The sequence below is a fragment of the Coptis chinensis genome, chromosome 2, assembly GCF_015680905.1.
Source record: "Coptis chinensis isolate HL-2020 chromosome 2, ASM1568090v1, whole genome shotgun sequence".
Taxonomy (NCBI): domain Eukaryota; kingdom Viridiplantae; phylum Streptophyta; class Magnoliopsida; order Ranunculales; family Ranunculaceae; genus Coptis; species Coptis chinensis.
Genome location: NC_141457.1, coordinates 101,830,303 through 101,855,318, shown reverse-complemented (window position 1 = coordinate 101,855,318; position 25,016 = coordinate 101,830,303). Strand labels below are relative to the sequence as shown.

General features: G+C 35.0%; 1 long non-coding RNA gene across 1 annotated transcript; it reads left to right on the top strand.

Annotated features, from left to right (window-relative positions):
- Positions 1 to 10,118: 10,118 nt before the first annotated feature.
- Positions 10,119 to 13,318, top strand: LOC147519731 (uncharacterized). Its single transcript, XR_015212332.1, has 3 exons — positions 10,119 to 10,293; positions 12,378 to 12,562; positions 13,064 to 13,318. It is a non-coding gene; the product is annotated as an uncharacterized LOC147519731 (long non-coding RNA).
- Positions 13,319 to 25,016: the final 11,698 nt, after the last annotated feature.

Sequence of the window (25,016 nt, the reverse complement as noted above, 5' to 3'; positions counted from 1 at the left end):
TTAGCTATGATTGTATTAATACTACATACTTGGTTTCTTTACTACACAAAAATTAAAAAACATTAAGTTACGTAATCATGCAACTAAGACAAAATAAAATTTTACTAAAACAAAAGTGGAGAGTTAATTCTCCTCATGTGAAGATAACTTTTGTTATTTGATTTTTGTAAGTGTATTTTTATCTTCCTAGAACTTATAGACAAGTCCTACTAAAAGAAAACTTGATCCCTAACATATATGACTCATCTCTAAGCTCATACATGCTAGCATGTGGAACCAAAACAATGACTTATCTCTAAGCTCATCACTTGATCCCTAACTAGACTCTACACCAACTATCATTTTGGGATAGGATGTAGGTCTAGTTGTTCTTCCTAAACAACTTACTAAACCAAAATAACAAGAATTTTCCCTCACATGAGTATTATTAACTCCCCACAAAGGGAATATTTAGCTCATGATCCTTGGGCTAAAACTAAAACAAGTGTGGAATGTAAAAAGAGAGAGAGCAAAAAGAAGAAACTATCTATTTATAAACTCACTTGCATGAAGAAGTGAGAATTTTTCAAAAGGAACACAAGGTTTCCTCCATTAAAACTATTACAAGCTATTTTTTTTTCAAAACTAAAAATTAAGGCTAAGGAACTAAAAGAATACATGGCAAAAGAAAAGATGTCAAAGGAGTAAATGGATTGTCCCCCTTTATTTTGTTTTCTTCTCCATTTGAGAAAAATCTCATTTCCTCCCACGTGAAACACCAAACCACATTTATTTCATTTTTATCCACCACATTAAAACAAAGTGACACCTTGCCTTTTTTTCACTATTAACACCTAATCTAATTAATTACATGCAAGGTGTCAACTTTGCACCAATAATTTGACATTTTTGTCTTGACATGCTCTATGATTGATGACTCATCAAATCTTGCAGGTCCGCATAGTGGGTCCACGTGCAGTCCAATGGCGGTCCGGTCTTTTACAACTTCCCGCCTATGCGTAGAGTTCATCGCCCTGATTGTCTGAGCAGCTCACTTGTCGCATTCGGAGTCCTGGTTCAAGAGGTAGGAGCTTCGGAAGTTTGATACTTCTGTGCGGATTTGTTGGGCTTTACATGGCTGATTTGGAAGAATTCATATATACGTCGTTCCCCGTGCTTTAACGCAGGTTTAACCAATATTTTCATGTTTACTGCGAATACCTGCAAAAGTACGAAAATATATTTATTTCATGATTATTAAACACATAATTAACCAAATTTATATGTCTCAGTGAGGTTTCATATTACAGTTTTGGGTGCTTATCAAGGATGAAGAGCAAGTTTGGGTCGAAGCTTTTATGTTGAGTGTGGACTGTTGAATAATCTTTGTTTATTTTCTTTGGTTTTAGTTTAAAGTTTTGAAAAATAAAATGATATAATAGATTGTGAAAAAAAAACTAAAAAAAAGGGTGATCTTGGACACACCCATAAAACCACTCCCATACCTCATAACTAACTAAAGTTTTTGCAATACCCCAATAACCGCTTCAATCCAATAATATCTCCCAAATTCATTTGGGGTATTTCCAATAGGGCATAAAAAAAAACAACAACAGCAACAATACACTCTTTGTAATCTTGCACTTCAGAATTCAAAATAATTAGTTGTTGATTTGTAATCATGCTTATGGGTGAGAGAAATGTTATTAGATAAGAATTCAAGAATATTTTTTTATTTTTTTTAAAGAAAGAAGAATAAGTAAATGACTTGTTTTGTCTTAGTGGGTTGTTAAAATAAGACATGTGGCAGCAAAGTTTAAACAGTTACAGATAACCCATCCCTATACCCGGTTATAGAGGAGCCAGACTCGTTATATTAAGTATATGTGGCCACATAGTGGGGCCATGTGTTTTGGGAAAAGTATGTTATATTTGTCCTTATTATTAAATCAAATTTACTTGAATTTTTTTATTTGGATTTTTGTAATCTATTATAATAAAACAAAATGGATAGACAAAGAGTAGTGAGGATCTTCTTGAGATCTAAGTTTGATGTGCTTGGAGATTTGTGTAGCCCTTATTAATGAGAGGGATTTTAATACAAATTCAATCTGCTGCATGCATGCATTGGTCTAATCAAATTTTCAATTAGTAAAAAATTAATGGGCTAAAACGAAAGCATTTGAAATTAAACCATCTATTAATAGAGTAAATCAAGTATTCTCACCTAAATTTAAAACATTTACCAAAAGAAATAAATGCTATTAAACCCCAATCGTTCTAAACCCTTTCAACTTCTTCTTCTTTCCCATAAATCTTCTACACCATTGGTTTAATTAAAATAGTTTTTATATTTGTAACTCCGGAAAGATCATTTAAGACTGAAAATTTATATAACTCTCCATATATAAGTATTAATTTTTGCCTCCATTAGAGATCAGAAACGCCTATAACTCAATCAAACATCAGCTACCAATTGTGGATCCTCTTCTTCTCCAAATTTTGGTTTCCTTCTATTTCTATTAATGTTTTGTGTTTCTTCTATTTGTCACGTGCAATATCTCATTCTTTCCTTCATGGTTCGCAAATCATTGATCTTTTTTATGTTTGTAGAAATCAATTTGCAATTCCTTATTTTTTTTTTGTAATTATTATTGTTTCTTTATAAATTTGGCTTCATAGTCCATAGGATGTATTGGACTTGCTTCATTGTTGTATAAAAAGATAAAGTCAATACCATCAACATGTGGTATCTCTCATCATCTCCATTCGGGTAAGTGCTTTTGAGAACCATTTTTTCCTTTTTTCATTGACTGGCATTTTTTTTTCCTTTCCTTTGTTTATGTTTTTACTAATTATATACATATATATATATATATATATATATATATATATATATATATATATATATATATATATATATATTCGTATTTTGATTCATTGTAATTTGCATGTGTTATCTTAAGCAGCATGTTATATGGAAATGTTTGTTATGTAATGTCGAGAGTTATTGGATTTAGAATATGTTTTTACCTGATGTCAACTTAACATCAGTGCATTGGTTTTTGTGAAAGAGAGAGGATCTGGGTAGATTAGTCGTGCATAATGAACCTCACAACATCAACAGTGATTTTTTTTTTCTCTCTGTTCTTCGCTTTTGTCACTAAAATCTAGGGGTTTTGAACTGTCTGCTGCTCTCTAAAACTTCTTGCCAATCTAAAAACAAAGCTACGACAGTTTGATGATTACCTAGCAATAACCAATGATATGGTACACTGTTTACAAAGAAATTCAATCATCTCTATGATATTTTAATATACATATCATTGAAGTCTAGGTGATGCACTTTGGGCGTGATTGTGCTTTCATGAGCGTAGATGTCCATGTGACATGAAATATCATATTAGTAATTTTATGGGATATTAAACACATCCCATGAGAAAAATAAACTTCTCTCTGGGGTTATATGTGATAGGGTTCAGCTAAGGATAATGGCGTAAATATTCCATAAACGTCGATGAAGTATTTATCAATGGTGTTAAACTGATAATGGGTGAGTGTTTCTTTTGTACTTCTGAATACATTAGATTGGTGAATCAAGAAGGGTGTTGTTGTGATGTCCATAAAATCTTTTTAATTGATTAATTTGTTGGTTTGGATTTTTTTTACCGCTTTAGTGTATCCATTTCAATTTGTTATTTTCTTAAAATTACCAATAAAGTGGCAAAGGTTGTAGCCGTATGCATAATTGTTTGAGCACATGCTGGAGTTCGTCTTGGTCCTTGGGAAATCGTAAGCCGTTTTACATGTTGATTTTGTGGCACAAATTTCATTAGTTTCTTTTTAAGTGACTATTGAAATTATGAATCGAAGTTCTTGGGGATGATTTATGCCTTCTTGAAAATTCAAGTTCAAGCTATTGCTAACCAATAAGTACTTATCGTACTCTTAATTGCTTTTTGGTTTTGTTTCAATTTTGGTTTCAGTACCTACGTATGTACTTAGAAATTTTAAGAAAAATTCATGTCTAATGAATTTTAGGAACACTATGTTTTAATTCGTATCCATGATTGGTCCTTCATATAATTTTTGTTGTTTCGACTAAATAGCAACTTCGTTCTCTCTGTCAAACCCTTTCGGTGTTAGGTGAAATCCCAAATAGGTGGTTACGTGAATCTTGAATAGAATGCTTAGATGATTTACGAATTCCACATAATTGATCTATCTAGGCATCCTGCATTGAGTGTGTCCATCTGTTTTGTGTTGTGTGCATTTTTATTGTTTATTTTTTCTTTTGCTAAAGGGTAATTCAATATTGAAGTGGTGTAAAAGAGAAAAAAAAATATCAAATCAAAATTAAGGAAAGTTGTGCTACATCAATGAAGTCCGATCCTTTGGATTGTAAATCCATGTCTGAATCTCTATGGCGATTTGTCACCTCAGTCCATTGCTTTTTGGCTTTAGTGATGTTTTGGAAGAATTCTGAAGATACCTTATGTTGATAAACGCTTTATTTGGAACCTAATGTACTGACGAATTTTTGGGTGTTTTGCTTCTACAATGGTCGGGATCGCGTGGGGATCTGAGTTAGATGTTGGCAGATGTGCGGCTAGGATCATTTTAGATGTTGGCTTGAATACCTCATTTAATTTTCATCATTTGGTTTCCCATCCGTTACTCCAATTTTAATTAAAACATATATTTACTATACTTAATTCCTTTAACTATAAGTCTATAACTTAATTCACCAATTAACTCCATTAACCAAAAGTTTCCAAAACAAAATAGTGGTAGACATGTGGACAGGTGTGCGTTAGTTGGGCTTTGATGAAGGCCAAATCAATGATGGGCGGATTGTAACAGTTGTTTTAATATGGGCTATGTCCGTTACAACTTCTTTCTCTCCATCAGTATGTTCTTCAAAAGTACTTTTCTTTTTCTTTAATGAATTGGATTATTGAAGACACCCATTAATACCGCCATTAGAGCAGCAGTGATTGTTTCCTTAAGTTGCTCAACTACCATTACATGCAATTACTCAATAGAGTTAAAGGAGAGCATAACTGAGTAACGTATCTCTCAACTCTCTGTATAAAACCCCAACTCCCAAAGTTCGCTCTCCCAATTTCTGGTGTCAAGGTTTCTCTTCCAATTGTTAAAAACAACACATTAAAGGTAAGAAATAAATGCAATCAAATTGAGGTTTGCAATTTCAAATGTTTTTTGGGATCAATTAATTTAACTTTTGCTGTATTTTGAAATTTTGAAATCCTTACAAACATCTTATTTTCGTGGTGTCTATTCAGTTGATCATGGAACTTGGTTTAAATGCATTTTTTGGTTTGGTTCATCACTCTCATTTATATATGCTTTAGTTTCATAACTCATTCGCAACAAATTCAGTGGAAGCATTGGTCTATCAATCAGTCGTAGTTAGTGTTATTGGTATCAAATATTTGATAAATGGTGACTGCATTAGGTTTAGGTTCTTTTTTCTTTTCCTCATTTTTTGCAAAACATGTTGCTTCTTTTCCCACTCCAATATAAATTGGCCATATAAGTTTTTGAGAGAATATAGACGCTTTTTGAGAGAATGTGAGGAAATGAGATTAAAAGTTTTGCAACCCACGACTTCTCATGGGGAATGCATTCTTTATCTTCCCATGCCCCAAGTACATATGTTAATATTATTATTTCTTTTGTCTGTGTTTTTCTTTTTACGTCACTTTTTGGTCAGGATTTTTATTTTAAACCAGGTAATGGATATCTATCAAACAACTAAGGTAATTTCAGTTTGGGAAAAACAATTGTAGATTGTTAATTGGAGACAGTGCTCAAAAGCATTTCCACATCGGTCAAGATTGGGTAAGTTTGCGCTTTTTTACAGTTTTCCTGTATTGAACCATCAAGTTTTTATAACTTTCCAGTTTGTTATTTTATTATGTGGTAATTTCAACTTTAGGAAATACAATCGTACATTGTTGATTGGAGACAGTGTTCAGCACCATTTCTACATTGATCGAGTTTGGGCAAGTTTGCTATTTTTCATAGTTTTCCACTTTTGCAGTATTGATTCTGCGAGTTTTAAATCTTTCCAGTTTGTTATACATTCCATATCCGCATGACCCATGCAAAGCAAGTTATTTTGTCTGACTTATTTCATTATGCGATGGTTTTTAGATCCAACACCTGAATACTAATCTTGAAAAGTTTGGGTTAATAGAGATGTTTTTCATTTGGTGAAGTTGTTTATAGCAGTGGCTTTGTGTTAGAGACAAATTTTGTTGCAGAATGTGTATCTATTGCTAAGGATTGTCCGAAACCATTTGGTTGGGATGAGAAAACATCGAGATTCAATCAGATTCTGCCACTGTGAATAGAGTTTATTGGAATGTAAGAGCAGCATCAACTAAGCAAACACACATCTCGGGGGATCAATTTGGAAGGAGGTGAATCCTGATGTTGACTTATGTGCCAGAATGGGTCTTGACTGCAAACTTATGTGCATAATGTGATAAGCACCTCATACCATTGACAATGCACTGCAACCAGCTAAACGGGAGATTCAATTAGATTACCTGCCGAGAATGTACATAGCTTTGTAAGGAGGTGTATGTACTTTGATGTTTGCTACTTTTTAGTTCTAAGACTGATTTATAAGATTTCTTCCCATTCAATAAATTATTTAGTATTAGTATCATAATGAAGTGCATTCCATTACAATTATTGAATAATGGTTTGCAAACACTATTTCTAGAAGCCGCACAATAACTATTGTTAAAGCAATTTATATTCACACATCCACCTACATGTTCTCATGTTTGTTTGTGAGGGTCTATGTTTTTAGCTGATACTGAGTTTAATTACATTTCAATCTACTGTGTGTTGTCCAAAATAAGAGAGCAACCCTCTCTGGCATATCCAATTAATATTGTTAGTGAAAAAAATTTAGAGAGGAGTGTACCTTCTGGTCCCTTCCGACGTTAAGAACAATAATTTCGATCGGACCTTTAGTGTTCATGAGGAGTCCAAGAGCAATTCCTTCATGAAATGACATTTGGTAGTAAAATGCGAGTAGAGTGACACCCACCTGTGCAACACAAGCCATTATTCTTGCATGATTACCTTTCTGATGTATCGTTCCTATATCTGTCCTTAACCCACTTATAGCAAAGAAAACTAGGAGAAGCAATCCAGATACAAAGTCCTCAAAGATAGAATGTGTGCCAATAACATCCGTAGTAAAGCCACATATCATAACTCCAGTGAGTATAAGGCTTACATAGACCTCATTGAAATTCTCTCCCTCTGGTGTCCTTTTAATGACCCAATTAATTGCAGGTCTAATGACGAATATGCATAGTAAAACAAAAGATACACCTAATCCAAGCACACCAAAAGTAGCCATAGTTAGTGTATCCTTCTCATCTAAAGCAATAGCTATAGAAAGGATTATCCAAGCACACATATCATTAACAAGGGCAGAAGCCATGGCTACCCTTCCAAGTACTGTGTTTAGTAATTTAAGCTCAGCAAGTATTCGAGCAAGTCTTTGGGAATGTTATGTGATCAGAGGCGCAACACCGGGATGATAAGGTAGCTGGTATGGTTTTTATTTTGCACATCCGCCATGAATGAGGCAGCAACCGTTCCTATCAAGAATGGGACAAGCATACCACAATGAGAAATAACAACGACCTTTTTACCTGTGCGCTTGATTACTGCAAGTTCCAGCTCCACCTCGACTAAGAACATAAAGTATTGTAGTCCAAGATTTGCCATTTTCTCGAGCACCATTACACTCTTCAAAGGGAACCAACTGTACGTGTTTTAAACCATGTAAAATTTCCCAACACAGAAGGACCCAATGCAATACCACCCTGAAAATATGTTATTATCAGGTTAATGCAAAGAAAAGTTGTAAATTCAAGAAGGGCATATTTTTCAAATGAGTAATAGCTAAATCTATTTGAACTATAAATTTGGATTGCTACCAGATGAACTCAAGAAATTTAGTTCGACAAAAACAAACTCTGAATCTAAATCTAAATCACGAAAGCACTAATCTGGTGGTAGTACATACATTTTCACATTCTATTTTAGTTTCTTTTATGGTTATTCCAAACTAAAGAAAAGGAAGTGCATAGCACATCCAATATTCCAATCTATTGGACACCACCCTTAAGGAGAAGGCTAAAAACTTGAACTACATGCATGTTTGCAAATCATCAAACAATCTGGCACAAGAGGGGAGTTATATGGTATTTAACGAACATATGATGAAGTTTTAACTACTATAATATGTAATTAATGCCATCATCAAAGAATGGAATTTATATGGTAATTATATTCCTATAATTTTGGAATTACTTAAATTCATGTTGTCAGATATGGAATCCACCCAGTTTCGTTGTCAGCATAATCTCGGGTGAAATACTTCTCCTGCAAAATAGGCCTGCCATCAACCGCCGGTAACGGACATACATTAATTATAATTAAGTACATATTATGGTATCCTCTACTAATCTCTAACCTATAAATTAGTGGACATATGCACATTATATCACCAAAATCTCTATTTCTCTCTTGAAAGTGAACTTCTTTGCTTTTGACTACATATTTCAAGAGTGACTACAAGTTACTTTTTGAACCTTACTTCTTAATTTCAAATTTTACATCCTAACTGTTAGGAATTTCTCTCGGTGAAAAGCAGGATGTTCATAGTTTTCCTACTCATTCTATTAATTTCAACATCTCTTTTAATTGTTGCTTCATTTGATTTGCAAGGATGGAATACAATAATGTAATTATCACCATCTGTTTCAAGAAGATAGTCCGCAAACGGTTGAAAAAGTTCTTCCTTGCTTTTCCAATGCCGTGTCAATAAAAAATCTAAGCTCTTCTTCTCTCTTTTAATACAATCTACGTGTCTTGCAGATCATGGAATCGCCATTGTCAGTTTACACCATTTCTTTCAAAACCTTATTGCATCAATATGGTGAAGCACTTTAACATGCGAACTGATTTGTATGGATACACCCAAACTGACGATCTATATGAGGCATGGGTAGAACTTGATATCTCCAGAATAAAAAAGAATAAAATGTTTTTGCAAAAACGTTTGCAAGACAAAAAAAAAGTCGGAACATGATGTTGCAAAGAAAGCAATTAGTTTTTAACAAGAAGACCACGGATGTGAAATAGTCGACTTCAACTACGAGGACATACGAGAACAAGAAAAAATATTGTGTGCGCCACTACTGAAGAATAGAATATGTCTTTGATAAACTACTTGAAAAACATTAAGTTATTTAGGAAAATTATTAGAAACTCATTGAAGAAAATAAACTTATGAAAGAGCATCTTACAACTAAGAAGACAAATAATGTTGAAAGTGATAGTGAATAAATGAATATCATAGCCAATACAACCCATGGGAAAATTAGGATGTCCTTGAGTTGCTTTTATCTCTTCACACAATCTAACTTACTTTTATATCCCATTTTGTTTTATGATTTGATTTATCTTATGATTGGTTATAAATAATCACTATGGAAAAAAAAAAAATTTATCTTTTTAATTTATGATTTGTAAGGGATATATAAGGGGTATTTTTTTAATTTGAACTTAACCAACCATTAGTAGTAAATGTTCTCCATCAGAAATATTACATAAATTCCTACTACCCCATTCTTTCTATTTGCAACTTACATTTTTTCCATAGGGAGCCTTATTAAGAGGCTTTTGCTGTTATTCTGATTTTCTGGGGAGCTTTATTATTCCTGTCTTGACTACCTAGGCACAACAACTTAAATGAAATTTAATTTTTTTGTACAAGTTATGACTATTTCCTAGGCTTAATTGATTGAATATGATTCTAAATTGAGAGACTTACACCTCCAAAACCTTATTTTGGACATTGGATCATAATATTTACATGCCTCTAAAACATAATAAGATCCTCCATTCAACATAATAAGTACATCATAACCAATCGTGCCGTAGGCACGGGTTATACCTAGTTTAATAAATAGAGTAAAGACAATTGCGTCAAAACAAATAGTTGAAAAGTTATATAAAATAATAATATTTTACTATTGTGGGATTATATATGGGTAGGGGTGGAATTCGAGTTAATCAAGCCGAGCTTCACTATACTCTGCTCAGTTCGTTTACTTCTCTCTCTCTCTCTCGCTCTCTCTGTGAGACCTCAACGACTCTTTGAGTTTTGACCACCACCGCATCGTTAGAGGTCAATTCCACCTTGGAAATTACCAGGAGAAGCATCTCCACCTAAGGCTAATCCATTTTAAGGTCAATCCTCAACTGATTTTATCCAAAATCTCTTTTATCTTTATCCAAAATCCAATAAAAAAAAAATCAAAATCTATTCTCGTCTCCTCACCAACGCTTCTTCTCACCACCATTTCTAAGGGAATCTTTGTTTCAAACCTCATCCACCAAACATTACCACATAAAAAATAGTTGATTTTGGTAAACTTACTAGAATACCACTCCTTTGCCTCATTATACTGCCATGAGTAGGTGTGATAGGAGTTTGTTATTTGGTATTTGAGCAAATCATTTTCCTGAATCTGAGATTAATTTTCTCCTGCTCCCTCCCTTGTGAGCTTAAATTCCCAAGGTTTACATTGTATAACAAAGTACTAGTTCACAATACACTGTTCCTTGGAGTTTTGACTCCACCTTTAAAAGCACCGCTATCAGTTATCTTGCCAACAACAGTGAACAATTCGCAGCACTTACCATCGCTTTTTGGAGCTCTACTTATTAGTTGACCAACGACCATCGCCGTTGTATACCTTCTACTGAGTTTCTCTTTAAAATATGGGATATTCGTTTCGAACCCTCGAATAATCTCTTTTAAATCTGGGATATCCTTCTACGTGGCAAACCAGATAAATTTCCTGAACACTTTTTTTATTTTTATATCTTTTTCCATTGCATGCTTATATATGTTAGACACTGGTGCTAATTTTCTTATTTTGTGTTTAGTTATTTGACACACTGACACACATCATTTTAAGAATTTCAATTTCCTTTTGCATCTCTGTAAGATTGAACATAGTGGTATATGCCTTATATATCTAGTATGTGATTTGTGTTTAGTTAAAGTTTGTGGGGTTATGGTAGCGATCTCTATATTGTATGCATCTGAATACGCATCACTACTAGCATATTTTGGTAGTTTGTTGTATGTATTTGAATACGCCTAATTTTTTTTTCCTTTAGTTTGGTTTTCTCTGTACCATCATTGTTTGAGAAGGGATGAACATTTTTGCTTGGAATTGTCGAGGAAGTGGAAAACCTGCTACAATAAAAGAACTCCAAAGCCATATTAAAATTCTTAACCCTGATATTTGTTTCCACTCTGAAACAAATGCAGATTTGTCCACTAGTATGAAGAGATTCTCCCCCTTTGGGTTCTCTCATTCTATTTGTGTCCCTGCTATTGGGCGCAGTGGCAGTCTTTGGCTAGGATGGAAGTTATCTCTTGATCTTGAAATCATTTTTTTCTCTAGTCGCTACATAGCGCACTACACCATATATAACAGTCATCTTCTAACAGGCCAAAATTTTAGTTAGTAACGAAAATATATGTTACTAATTTTGTCACGAATATATCTGTTACTTATGGAAGAAATTGTTAGCAAATATTGAGAATTAAAAATTAATTATTTGTTCATGGTTATTTTCGGAGTGTCTAACATTTTTATCTGTGAGTAAGGTTTCAAACAGAAGAAAAATATTAAAAACAATATTGAAACAACCAAAAAAAGATAAAAGGAAAAAAATGGAAGCCACAATTGGCGCACACATCTCTGTTTTCCTTATCTCTCTCTCTTTTCAGCCCCCAATACAAACTCTGTAAAAGATGGGTTTTTATTCTCTCGCTGATCCCATTTTATTCTCTAATCAAAACACAAGATGAACGCTGAAGATTTGGAGAGAAAAAACAAACTTTGAAGAAATTCTCTGTTATCAGTTCTAGGGTTTCACATTTGTAATAATCTCTTTCTCTCTCTTCGTTGAGGTAAGGTTATCAATGGCCGAAACAATCTTCAATTTCATGCTTCTGTTTTCTTCAATAGATATAAGGTTATCATGGACCGGAACAAGCTTCAATTTCACAAGTTTGTATCTTCGATTTTGTTTGTATCTTCAATTTCATCGGTATTAAGGTTTTGAAAAAGTTAGGGTTATATGTATACGAATAACAAGGGTTATGGGATCGTCAGTTTTAACCAGTAGCCTCGCACCACCAACGAAAAGGGCGTGAAAATTGGAAAAAATTGACTTGCTTAGATTATGTAGTAAGGCTCAAATTCGACATTGATGCAACTATTTTGCATTTTCCTTTCGATGCCATGTTGCAGGTTTGGTCTTGGGAAAGAAGAAAAGTCTAGGAAAAAGAAAAGCATCATAAACTTCTGAAGAGAACTTGAGCCACTGGGAAATGCGTGCAAGATTTCAAAGCATCAACTATTGGATTCATGACAGTCTTTCTTCACACAGTGATGCCTTCTTAAGAAGTCTTCACTAGTTACCGGTGGCAAATGTTGTAAGTAGTTTCTTGAGTCTCAATTCAATTTTTGAAATTCAATCATAGATGTGGAATGTTTTACTTTTTAATCCTTTTCTATATATGCTTTTATGTTTTACCTGGCACCATGGGTTGTGTGATATATTTCAATGTCATTGTATTTGATGATCCAAGGAGATAGTTGTTCATTACTATTAGCTTATAATAATTGCATTTAGGCACATATTTGTTGTATGTAAGATCTAAGAAATATCCTATTCTATTGGTTTTTCTTGTAACTTCCCGTCATCAAACACAAATAGGCAACACACACATGTAGTTTGTTTTATAGACCAAGAGGTAGGTTGCTATTTAATTTACATGTAAGCATTCAGTGGATGACCACAAGTTGATTGATAGATTGGGTTCATGAAATGGTGCTTGTTCTCCTTTTCATAAATGATCGAAGACTAAGGATCCGATTCTAGGAAGGCCACTATCTAATGTCATCCCGATTGACCTTTCTCTACACTATTGCAGTTACACAATCCAGTGGAGATGACTTAGCTCGTGCATCTAATCTCTTTGGAGTGAAGCTGGATTGATTGAGGGAGAGAGAGCAGGTTTGTGAGTGTTAAGCTACATAACATAATGTAGGTTTCTTCTCCATTTAATTTAGGCTAAAACTCGATTTTTGAACTCCAACTTCTGGCTTTGATGTAATGTCACTGTTGTACTATGGTTGAATGTGTTTCCTTTTTTAAACCACATATATATCATCTGTTTTACTTTTAACTTGCGTCTGACTAGTTCATGGAGGTGAAATTTGTTTTGTTCTTTGACATGGATGTTAGTGTTGATGTAATGTCTAAAAGACTTGGTTGTTATCTGATCACATTGTTTGGTTATCTCATTGTATGTAACATTTAGTTGGAAGTATGTAATGCCTCGATTTATTTATTCGGTAGTTCATCATGATTATTGAATGAAGTTAATTTTGTAGTATAGTCCAAATAGTGTTGCCTCATTGCTAAAATCCTATTGTCTACGTGTATAAGAGTATTTTTTTAAAAAACTTTTCATGTCGGCTAGGGTTGAAAATCTAAGTTTCTTTTAGTTTGACATAATAAAGAGCTGATCTAGGATCAATTAAAGAAATGGAACATGAAATAACCAAAACAGGACTAGTGTCCATTATTTTAGCCTTTTTTTTAAAAAAAAATCTCAAAGTGTCTATATGCGAATTTGTATGTGTTGAAACTTGTGTCCACGTATATGTTTAGCTCCTAAGTAATCTGTCCACCCATCTTTGGTTGCAGTTGAACTATATATGATCATCTTTGTGTGTATTCATTCATGTGAACTCCCATTTTGGTGTAGTGGCAACTCTCGTGAAAAACTACCAAGATCATAAGTGTTGGCTTTGCACATTTGTTTACGGTCAGACCATTCTCAGAGGGCCCCACTCTGGACGAGTTTCACGGATTTAATTTGGATGCTACTCACTCTATTCATTGGCTTATAGTCGGGGACCTCACTGAGATTACTTGTCAGGAAGAGAAATCTGGAGGTCCACCTTTCGACCCGGCTCATGATGCCCATTTTTTAGATTTCATGTTTTCAGCAAACTTCTTAGATATGGGCTATGAAAGGGTGTCTTTCACATGGAGCAACAAGAAATTTAAAAATAATGGTGAAGCCCTTACAAAACAGAGACTTGATAGAGCTATTATGAACTATAATTGGAGAACTTTATTCCCCGATGCTTGCACTATCAACCTTCCTATCATTAGATCGGATCATGAACCCATTGTTGTCCACCTAAAGCCACCTCTGGCTTCTACCCCGAAGCAGTTTCATTTTCAATCTATGTGGACATCTTCTCCCGAGTGTAAAGTTGTCATTGATAAATCTTGGAATGCACGCTTTAAAGGTTCACATGCTTATTGTTTTTCTCAAAAGCTTAAACGGGTGAAAAAGGACCTCAAAGTCTGGAATCGTAACATGTTCCGCAACATTCACTTCCGGATTAGAAAACTAAGAGAAGATATAAATATCTGTCAGCAGAATCCCAACTATGATCTCGAAGAAGAGAATAAGCTATAAGAAGACTTGGGTCAAGCTCTGAAACTTGAAGAAAAACTTTGGAGGGATAAATCACGAGATACCATGCTTCATTGTGATGGCACAAACTCTTAATTTTTCCACATGTCCACGGTGGTGAGAAGAAATCGCATAGCAATAAATAAGATCAGAGACACTGCTGGAAACTAGGTAGAAGGCAGAGATTAGATTAACATTTCCAAAACCTCTTTACATCTTCAAACCCTAACATCCATGTTGCTAACTTGAACATAATTGAGCCTACCATCACTGATGCAGAAAATCTTGATCTCACTTGGGCTGTTACTATCGGTGAGATACGAGACGCCCTATTCTCTATGGACCCTCATAAAGCACCGGGACTGGACTGTTTTACTCCCTTATTCTACCAAAAATATTGGGACATACATCATCCATCTAGATCTCTTGCATACTGTGCAAAGTTTTATGACTTCTGACCATTTTTTGGCTGAGCTAAACCACACAAACATCACTCTTATACCCAAAGTCTAGGGCCCATAAAATCTAAACCAATTCTGGCCTATCAGCCTTTGCAATGTCAATTTTAGAATTATCACTAAGATTCTTGCAAACCGCCTCAAACCACTACTTGAGAAGATCATATCTCCATCCCATAGTGCTTTTGTCAAGGGAAGACAAATCTTTGACAATATTGTTCTAGCCCATGAGATTATCAGGACACTCAGGCGAAAGAAAGGCGCATCTGGTTGTATGGCCATAAAACTAGATATGAGCAAAACTTTCGATAGAGTTGAATGGAGCTTTCTTTTAGAAACGTTATAAGCTTTTGGCTTCTGCAAGAAATGGAGGAATTGGATTAAACAGTGCATCTCAACTACTTCTCTTTCATTTAAGCTAAATGGTTCTCCTACTGGTCTCCTTAAGCCAGAGCTAGGAATTAGGCAAGGAGATCCTCTTTCGCCTTTCCTCTTCATCATTTGCGCGGAAGTTATATCTAGACTTCTTGATAAGGCCGAAATCAACAAGCAAATCCATGGGATCAAAATTAGCCGATCAAATACTCCCATATCTCACTTGCTATTTGCTGGTGACAGTTTTATTTTTTGCAGGGCTAAAATTGATGAGTCTCACAAGCTCAGAGATATCCTTGATGTTTTAAAGAATGTCTCTGGCCAGGAAATAAATTTTTAAAAATATGGCGTTTTCTTCAGCAAGAACACTCACCACAAACACTAGAGATTGGTGAAACGGATTCTTAAGATTAGCAAAAGCATTACTTCGGACAAGTACCTGGGAGCACCCTTGGTATTAAGCAAACGAAGTACACATGACTTCAATGAGGTTATTACTTGAGATTTTTCAAAGGTTGGAAGGCTGGAGAGCTAAGATTTTCTCCCAGGCAGGAAAAGTCACTCTCATCGAATCAGTCACTTCAGCCATACCATCCTATCTTATGTCAATATTTGATGTACCGGCTACCACATGTTCCAAAATGGACTCAATGAATGCAAACTTCTTTTGGGGACAAAACAAGAATAATGCAAACAAAACTCATTTCATCTGTTGGAACAAAGTTTGTCAACCCAAATCACAAGGGGGGGTTAGGCATTAGACTTGCCTCAAACCACAACACAGTTTTACTAGTATGATTATGGTCTTGGCCTAAGAACTGAAAATTGGAACCCGAGTGATAATCTCAGCTCCGTCTTGAGTAGTTTTATCAATCGACACAATAATAAGTATGATATCATAGACATGCTTAGCTCTGTAGCTACAACCATGTACTCCATATGGATTGATTGGAATGATCTCACCTTCAATAACAAACAAACTCCGATCCCCGCTATCCTCTTTAGGGCAAACACTTACATCACCAAAAACAACCAACCACTTATCAGGAGTACCAATTGTCCCAGCGTAGGCTCAGATTGGTTTTATATATCTACAGATGCATCTTGGGTGGACAATTACACCGAAACAGGCATTAGTTTTACTTTATGGAACTCTGTTGGTGTATGTATTGGTGCAGGACATGACATGGTTAGAGCTGGAGACGCAGAAGAGGCTGAAGCCAGAGCTATCTTTGAAGGATTGAAGTTAGCACAGTGGTTGCAAATCAATAAAATAGCAATATTGTCAGACTGTCAAACCCTTGTTGTTGTTTTGGAGCGTAGAGGAACAATGCTTTCTTGGGGAGTAGCATCTATAGCTCATGATATATACTATTTAGGGTTAACTAGTATTACCCCCCTACTAGATGAGCCAATTAGGATTTCCCCCAACTAGATGAAGAAATTAGGGTCTCCTCCTTGAGTACACACAAAAAAAAACACGGTCAACCTAATTTTTTAGATTACAGTGCGCCTATATTGCCTATATCGAAAAAATATTAAGTAATCTTTCCCCGCGTACATGTCTAAACGAAGAGTAGTGATGGAAAGGTCTACGACTCCTTTTCAATCTCGAGAGATTACAGGGACATCTTAGCCTGTGCGACTGACGGTTGCCCAAGCACAACACTGGCTTCTTGATGCAAAGTTGAAGAAAATCTTGTTCATTGGTATCAATTTTGAATTCAATTCATAGGCGTAGAAGGGCCTACGTGTTCCATGTTACCCATCATGGGAAAATGTATAACATTGAGTATAGAATAAACGTCAACGATTAGATTTAGTGAAGTTTTCCCATTCCTTGTTTTTCAATCAATAGTTTAGCTAACAGAGGTGCAGAGCTTTATGCATGCCTAAATTGAACTTATGCAGACCCCTGTATATTAAAACCAAAGCTTGAAGCTTACATTCCTTCCTAAGAGTATATTCATTAGAGGGAGGTACAACACGACACATGAATACCAATTCCTACAAACTATTGTACTTACAAGAAAGTACAACTCAAAACATGATGTGTTTCCTTGCCACTTCTTTTTACGAAAGTAGTCATAGAGATGCTCTCATTATGCTACTTTCTAGTCGTGAGTTGCTTTACTATCTTAGGATGATCATTCCTAAGATGAAGTTGTGCCTTTTCATAGGTGCAAAAGAAACACCCGCAACAACAACACACGTAGGTGAGTCTCTTTTTTGTTTTTCATTAATAAGTTAATAAGATTCTTCATCTTTAATCAGATCGAATTAACAAATTGAATATTTGAAATAAAAAAATCCACATGTACCAACACTTAGGGACGGAGCCAGGATTCTAAGTCGGGGCTGCAATATTATGTGCACACTCCACCCAAAAAAACAAGTATGCAATTTTTTTTATTTATTATTTTTTTTGTCAGAAGGTCTAAACAATAAAGTTCAACAAAATTATATATTTATTTCAATTCACAAAACTAAGAATTTTAAATTCACAAAACTAAGAATTTAATATGGACCAATGAAGTTAACTACTTAAGCACTTAAGCCATTAATTGATACTGCGCTGCTATGTCTATATATATCTATATAATCTAGCTTAGTCCACAATAGGGGTGGGAATTTGGCCTTAACGACCCTAACCCGGCCCTGACCGACCCGACCCTAAGCCTTATAAAGCCCTCACAAAGTTTAGGGTAGGGCCAGCCCGGCCCTAATGCCTTCTAGGGCAGGGCTAGGGCTAAGGTTCTGAAATATAGGCCCGACCCTAATTCAGCCCTCATTTTGCCCGACCCTAACCAAGCCCTAGCTAGTTATATTTTCACACTTTCACTATAAATACACATACTATAATTGTCCAAATCTTTGTTAAATATTTTCAATTAAAATAGTATTGTCCTTTATAATTTATCACTTACACCCAAGGGTACTTCCAATAACTTGTCGTATATAACAAAAACTTGTCAACCTAGCAACCATGAAAAACAATGAGCACTAGCCTAAACTGGTGTAGTAAAAAGAAGAAAATATATATGTGCGGCCTTAAAGCCTTTAAAGAGGGCTTAGGGTAGGGTAAGGGCTTGAGATTTAGACTTATGACCCGGCCCGACCCGACCTTATGCTGACTTTAGGGTCGGGCCGACCCGACCTTTATATTTGAAGGGCTTTAAATGTTTAGGGCCGGGCTTGCCCACCCCTAGTCCACAAGTCTACAACAATTCAACAAATTGTTAACTTCCTATAATATTATAAGTCTATATAACTATATTATCATATGGAGAAAACTATAAAAGATTAACATTGAAAGTAAAAATTACCTTGTTTTGTTTGTTTGTTTGTTTTGTTTGTTTGTTTGTTTGTTTTTTTTTTTTGTTTTTTTTTAAGTAGAAATTTTATTGATAATGATAACAAGTCTTTTATGAATTTGTTTTTTTTTTTTTTTTTTTTGGGTTGTCTCATTAACCCATCAAACATTCAAAGACACATTTGTCCCTCTTTAATGGTGTTGGATTTTGTAAGGGCAAAAAGAGAATAAAAAAAACTTTGGTTTATTGGAATGTTTTTTATTATTTTTTTTTTTTTTTTTTTTTTTTCATACTATTTTTTTGTTGATTATATTCTCACTATACTCACTATAGAAAATTTTGGGGGTGCGGCAGTGGAAGTTTGCTAAAATAATTGGGGGTGCGAGTCCTTATAGTTTGAAGATTTTTCTATACAATTAGTTATGTACGTGGTAGTGGAGCTTTTCTAATCTCAAGGAGTGCGACCGCCCCCCCTTGTATCCATCTATGCCAACACTGATTTGGGTCCATGATGTTCAATTGCATCAAATATGCATTGCTATAGCGCTAAGAATGAATTTTTTTGGGAAATTTTGTATTATTAAGCAAAATGGAGTTTCAGTTGAGAGTTCATAAATTAAAAGGATTTTTTTTTGCATTTGAACAAAATTTGAACGATTAGAAACAGAGCCATTTTTATGCACTACCAATTTTGGGAACCGTGAGAATTCCCACCTTAACTATATTTGATGGGAATTCAAATTCTAGTGCATCTATATTTGATGGGAATTCGAATTCTAGTGCATGTTTGGATGCTTATAACTGCTGAGACTCAGATTTTAGCTAGAAATGAACTCCCATTTTGATAGGACCTAAAACCAATGTCAATTGGGAATTCTCATGGTTGTTATGATGGTTAATAAATAATATAGATAAGCAAAGTGTTGTCACCTATGTCATTTGATTTTGATGACATGGGAATTCTCATGGTTGTTATGGCGGTTAATAAATAATATAGATAAGCAAAATGTTGTCACCTATGTCATTTGATGACATGACACCAAACAACTGAATACAGCAGAAGTCTACAAAGTGTATGTATGCGCAGCAGTTAACTATACTAGCAAGATGCACGTTACAATTGACAGATTGCCTGAGCAGACACACTGGCAGCCATTTAAAATTTGAATTGAATGGAACTCCATTCCTATTTGATTTCCAGACATACGTTAGCAATAAACTTCTAAGTATAGCTCCAAATCACATGTAATTTAAGCTTCTCATTCTAGCAAGTGCATGTTGCAAATGACAAAGATAAAAAGTTAGTGCATCAAAAGCATCTATGTAACTTTATTCACTGAAATCAGTATCCAAACCTTAGGTAAATAGGTAATATGTAACCGCAAGTATTAAATTGAAAGAATGGGACATACCCTCCATAGTTGAGTCATTTGGTTTGTTAATCAATCATCCAAAATGGAGTTACAATGGCATATGCGGCACAATGGCATACTCAGTCTACATAGGATATTACATCAATATAAGAATTAAAGTACACCAATAACAAAAAGAAGTAGGTCGCTCTAACTTGTCCTCCACTATAATAGCTGATATGTTGTAACCAGCTACTCGCAGGTAGAGTGAAACGGGTGGGGAATCTATGGAAGTACGTTCTTCTTATGAGTGTTCATGCATTGGGCGTTGACTTCAAACTGGGTCCCAGATACGACCATAAACTTAGCAATTGTCAAAAGGAATGATTCTCGTATTGTAACTGCATTATGAAATGGAATGCATCATACTCACATATATGCAAGAAATCATCAAGAATACAACCCATTGAATCCATTGATACTCCAATATTAACCGAGTATATTAGGGATGAACTTAATTCAATTAGAAAATATTTCATTACTTATTTAAAGAGATTAAATTTCAGATTGTTATAGTTATCTAGAATTATAATTGGATGACCTTTTTATAATTCATTGAATTAGATATTTCCTATTCTAACATGGATATTTTAGGCGTTGGATTTATCGCCAATTTTCTCCAATAAGCACCACCAAATATAGTAATATACCATAATTGTTTTTTTTATTGTACATTATTCACTTAAGATTATAGATGAAAATTAGTTAAGGGAAAAAGGATAAATACAAAAAGTTAAGTAAATATATATATAATATATAATATATATATATATATATATATATATATATATATATATATATATATATAACAAAACAGTATGTAAAGAACACATAAATTTACTCCAAAAATTTATAAGTTTCTTTGAAAAATATTTTTGACATAATCATATTGCTATACAGACATCATTCCTAACCTCTTCCCCAAGGCATATTTTACCAACTACCAACTTGGTTTATAACTGATTTAGTCTTTATTCTCATTCCAAATGTTTTACCAAAAAAAAAACCCCCCCTTTGCTTGCCATTAAGTCTCTTAGAGCATTCCCAATGCAGGTGGTTTTGGGGGGTTTGTGACTATAGTCACCGGTTTTTGTTCAAAAGGGTTGTTCAATGCAGAGGTGAAAAACTGGTGACTATTTTCCAAAATAAAAAACCAAGTGAAACTTTCAACCGAGATAGTGCCTGACTTGTGAACTTCGGACGGGATGTTAGATTCCGTCTCGTGTGTTTTTTTTTTTTTTTTTTTCGGACGGAATGTTTCATTCCGTCTTGCGTGTTTTTGCGGTCTTTTTTTAACTTTAGACAAAATACCGGACGGGATGTTACATTCTGTCTCAATCAAAATGCCTCCAGACGGAATCCAACATCCCGTCTAGGATTATTTTTCACCTTTGTATTGGGCAACCTCACCTTGCTTTTCGCCAAAATGGTGAAAAACTTGGGAAATACTGCCTACGTGGTAGTGATAAGAGGGGAAATAAATCAACCTGCATTGGGAATGCTCTTAAGCTTGGATCCACTTTCTTTCACGTATACTGCAGCCTTTACTTCAAGAGGAAGGTTAATAGCAACCCCTGCCCTGAGGAAAAACAAATTTTGGGCTAAACTTGGGGCTTGATAAAAGCACCTTTACAAAATTCGCACCTAATTAGTGGAAGTCGTCACTCATTGATCTTGGTTCGAATAAACTCAATGGTCCACTTCCTGATAGTCTCTCCTCTTGTCTAGCACTGAGAGCTATTAATTTTGGTAGGAATAATCTCAACAGTCAAATTCCCGAAAGCTTCAAGAATTTGCAGTCCCTCTCTTACCTCTCGCTTTCTAACACCAAAGCATTCACAATATTTGTTGCTCTTCTTGGCCGGTTTGCAAAGAATGCGAGAACATAAAACCCTTGTGCTCACCTTAACTTCCAATCTGAAGTGATGCGGGTTGAAGATCTAAAGTTTGAGAACCTTACAACTCTTGTAATTGCATATTGTGGCCTAACCGGATCTATTCCACAGTGCGTGGCTAAGAAATTCCACCAAATTGCAGTTGTTGGATATATCGTTGAATCACTTGAGTGGAACCATTCCAAATTGGTTAGGCAGGATGCAATCCCTATTTTACTTGGATTTGTCGAACAATTCTCTTTCTGGATAAATCCCAAGTAGCTTGACCAAATTGGAAAGCCTCATTGACCATAACATCTCGTTGGAAGAACCGTCTCCTGACATCCCATTTTTCCTTAGACAAAACCAGAGCAGTGCTAGGCTGCTGCAGTATAATCAGATTTTGAGCTTCCCACCATCTTTGGATCTTAGCTATAAGCCTATAACAACCTCACTGGACCTGTTTGGTCAGAGTTTGGGAATCTAATTTGATTTTCAACTTATACTTGCGATTAATTTCTATGGATTCATTGTTGATTGTTAGACTGTACACTCTTACGCCAATTTAGTTCTTTCTAAAAGTGGTTCCCTTAAAATTAAAGAGCATGAGATATATATTGTGTTGCTTCTTGATCGTAGTAGTTAATATTCTTCACAACAGTACACAATACACAAATGATAATTTCATGAAAAGAAAAAGTACACAGTACATATGATATGCTTAATGCCGTTAATGGTGATGAATCAATCAAAATGCATGGATGCTGGTGGAGTTGCATTGGTTACTGCCCCACGAGCAGATGTTGAATCAGTCAAGTATTAGCTTGCCCTTGTATCAATCAAAATCGAGGCAATCGCTAAGACCCTTTGACAAATCCCGGTAGTCCAGTCGAGGAAATCACCTTTTGCGTAGGGATAAACGGTGCAAAATAAATCTGTCGCTGCCTTCAAATTTTTAGTAACTTTGATGTGTAAGCCATTTGGAAATACTATCCCCGAGTCTTGACTACTTCTCCCCCTAATTTTAGTCCCACGAAATAATTTTATAGTGTTAAACTGGTAATACGCGTTAATGCATTATGCATGTCTTATCCACATACGCACAATTTTTTATTATTATAAAAATGGCTTGAATGATTATTACCTATATTTCGTTACCAATGAATGGAGAACAACAGACATTTGCAACTTTGTGAATTCTGCTCCAGCACATAATCTCATTCCTCCGAAAGCCATGAAACTCTTGCTACAAGTCCTTACATGATTGCAATCTTTAGGTGGAGCAAAATTGGGTGGATATACTATCTAGCAGTGGAACAGAAAAAGAATTGCTGGTATCAGAAAGGCAACCTCAGAAACCTGCAGTGTTGTACTCCTCGCAGTCTCAGGGCTAACAGGTCCAAATGCTGAAAAAGGAGTGATTGCCCCACTCCTGCCCGATCTAGAACTGTTTTCAACAGATAAAAATTGAAGCATTCAAGTAAGTAAGAGTTGAATCAAGACAGGAGCAGATCTATTAGGGAAAAAAATTGACTAAAATATGCACCTTCCGGCAAATACACACGAACCATGACCTGCATATCGACAAAAATATAGAAAAAAGACTGTCAAATGGCAGGATTTCCAATAGAGAAAGATAATCAGTAATATTAACACGGAATGAATGGGTGCTTATGTTGGATAGTAAATGATGGTTTTATTATTGTTATCTTTGTCATGTTGTACACATAGATTTTCTCAACCTATTTTGCATTTACTAATGAATATCTACTTGCACCAAGCGAAAAAAAAATAACAATAAGAAAGTTAAAATTAATATAAATCAGGAATGAATATACGCGAAAAATGTACTGAAAAAGAAAAGGTGTATGGTTGTTGATAACAGTCTCTACGTTCAAATTTCTAACAACCCGAACTGAGTACACTACACCTGAAGTTTGCCAAAAATCAAATATAAAGAATACATAATTTGGCCTTTCCAGTTATTTAAGACACAACAGCAAGTCAACAATTTCAAGTGTTGAGTGCAAGGTGCAAGTGTTGAGGATCTCTTACTTTCACCTCCATACCAATCAAAAGAGTTAATAACTTAATATTTTAAGACATTATAGACATCACCTTTGATGCTTAACATAGAGCAAATAACATGAAAACTCTTCAAGGTTTTTGAAGGACCCCAGCCTTTGCCTTTCTAAAAGATTTCTAATAAGCATGCACATTATGACGGAGAATGTTTTTTGGGACAATCTAACCAGAATTACAGCCTGGGTAACATCTTCGTTTCTTCCTGTTTTTTCAGAAGACTGAGACATGGCAGCCCTTCTTCCTGTATTTTAAGAAGACTGAGACATGGCAGCCCGTGTAACTAAATCAACACATCTGTAAGAACTATAAATATTCCCGCTTTTCATAATAGATTCTAACGGATGCTAGCCCAATTGTGCAACAAACACCGAAGTCACGGGAGGGTGGGATGTACGCAGCCTAATCCCTGCAGTTGGAGATGTTGTTAACAGGACTCAATCATGTGTCCGGGCCACAACGGGGATTGGTTTTTAGATCCTAATTATTAGCAACCATAGTGAACCTGCTGCTCCAAAAATCACATACTCAACTTCCACTTTTTCTTTTCTTCCTTATTTCTACATCTTACGTAATCGAGCTATGCGTATATTACTTCAACCATTCACAATAAAATAGGGTACATACTACCAAACAAAGTCACGATCTAAACAAACAGATGAAAAAAAATAGGACACTATTGTAGCATCATATCACAAAGGATATCAGTCGGTACCACTGCACTGAAGTAGTCGCCTCTACAATGTCATTCATCTCAGAAATTGTTGGGGGGATCAAAATCACTTAAAGAACAAATCGCGGATGACAGAAGTTAACAAACTTTTAGAAAATAGGGTACATAATACTAAACAAAGTATGACCAAAATAAAATAAAT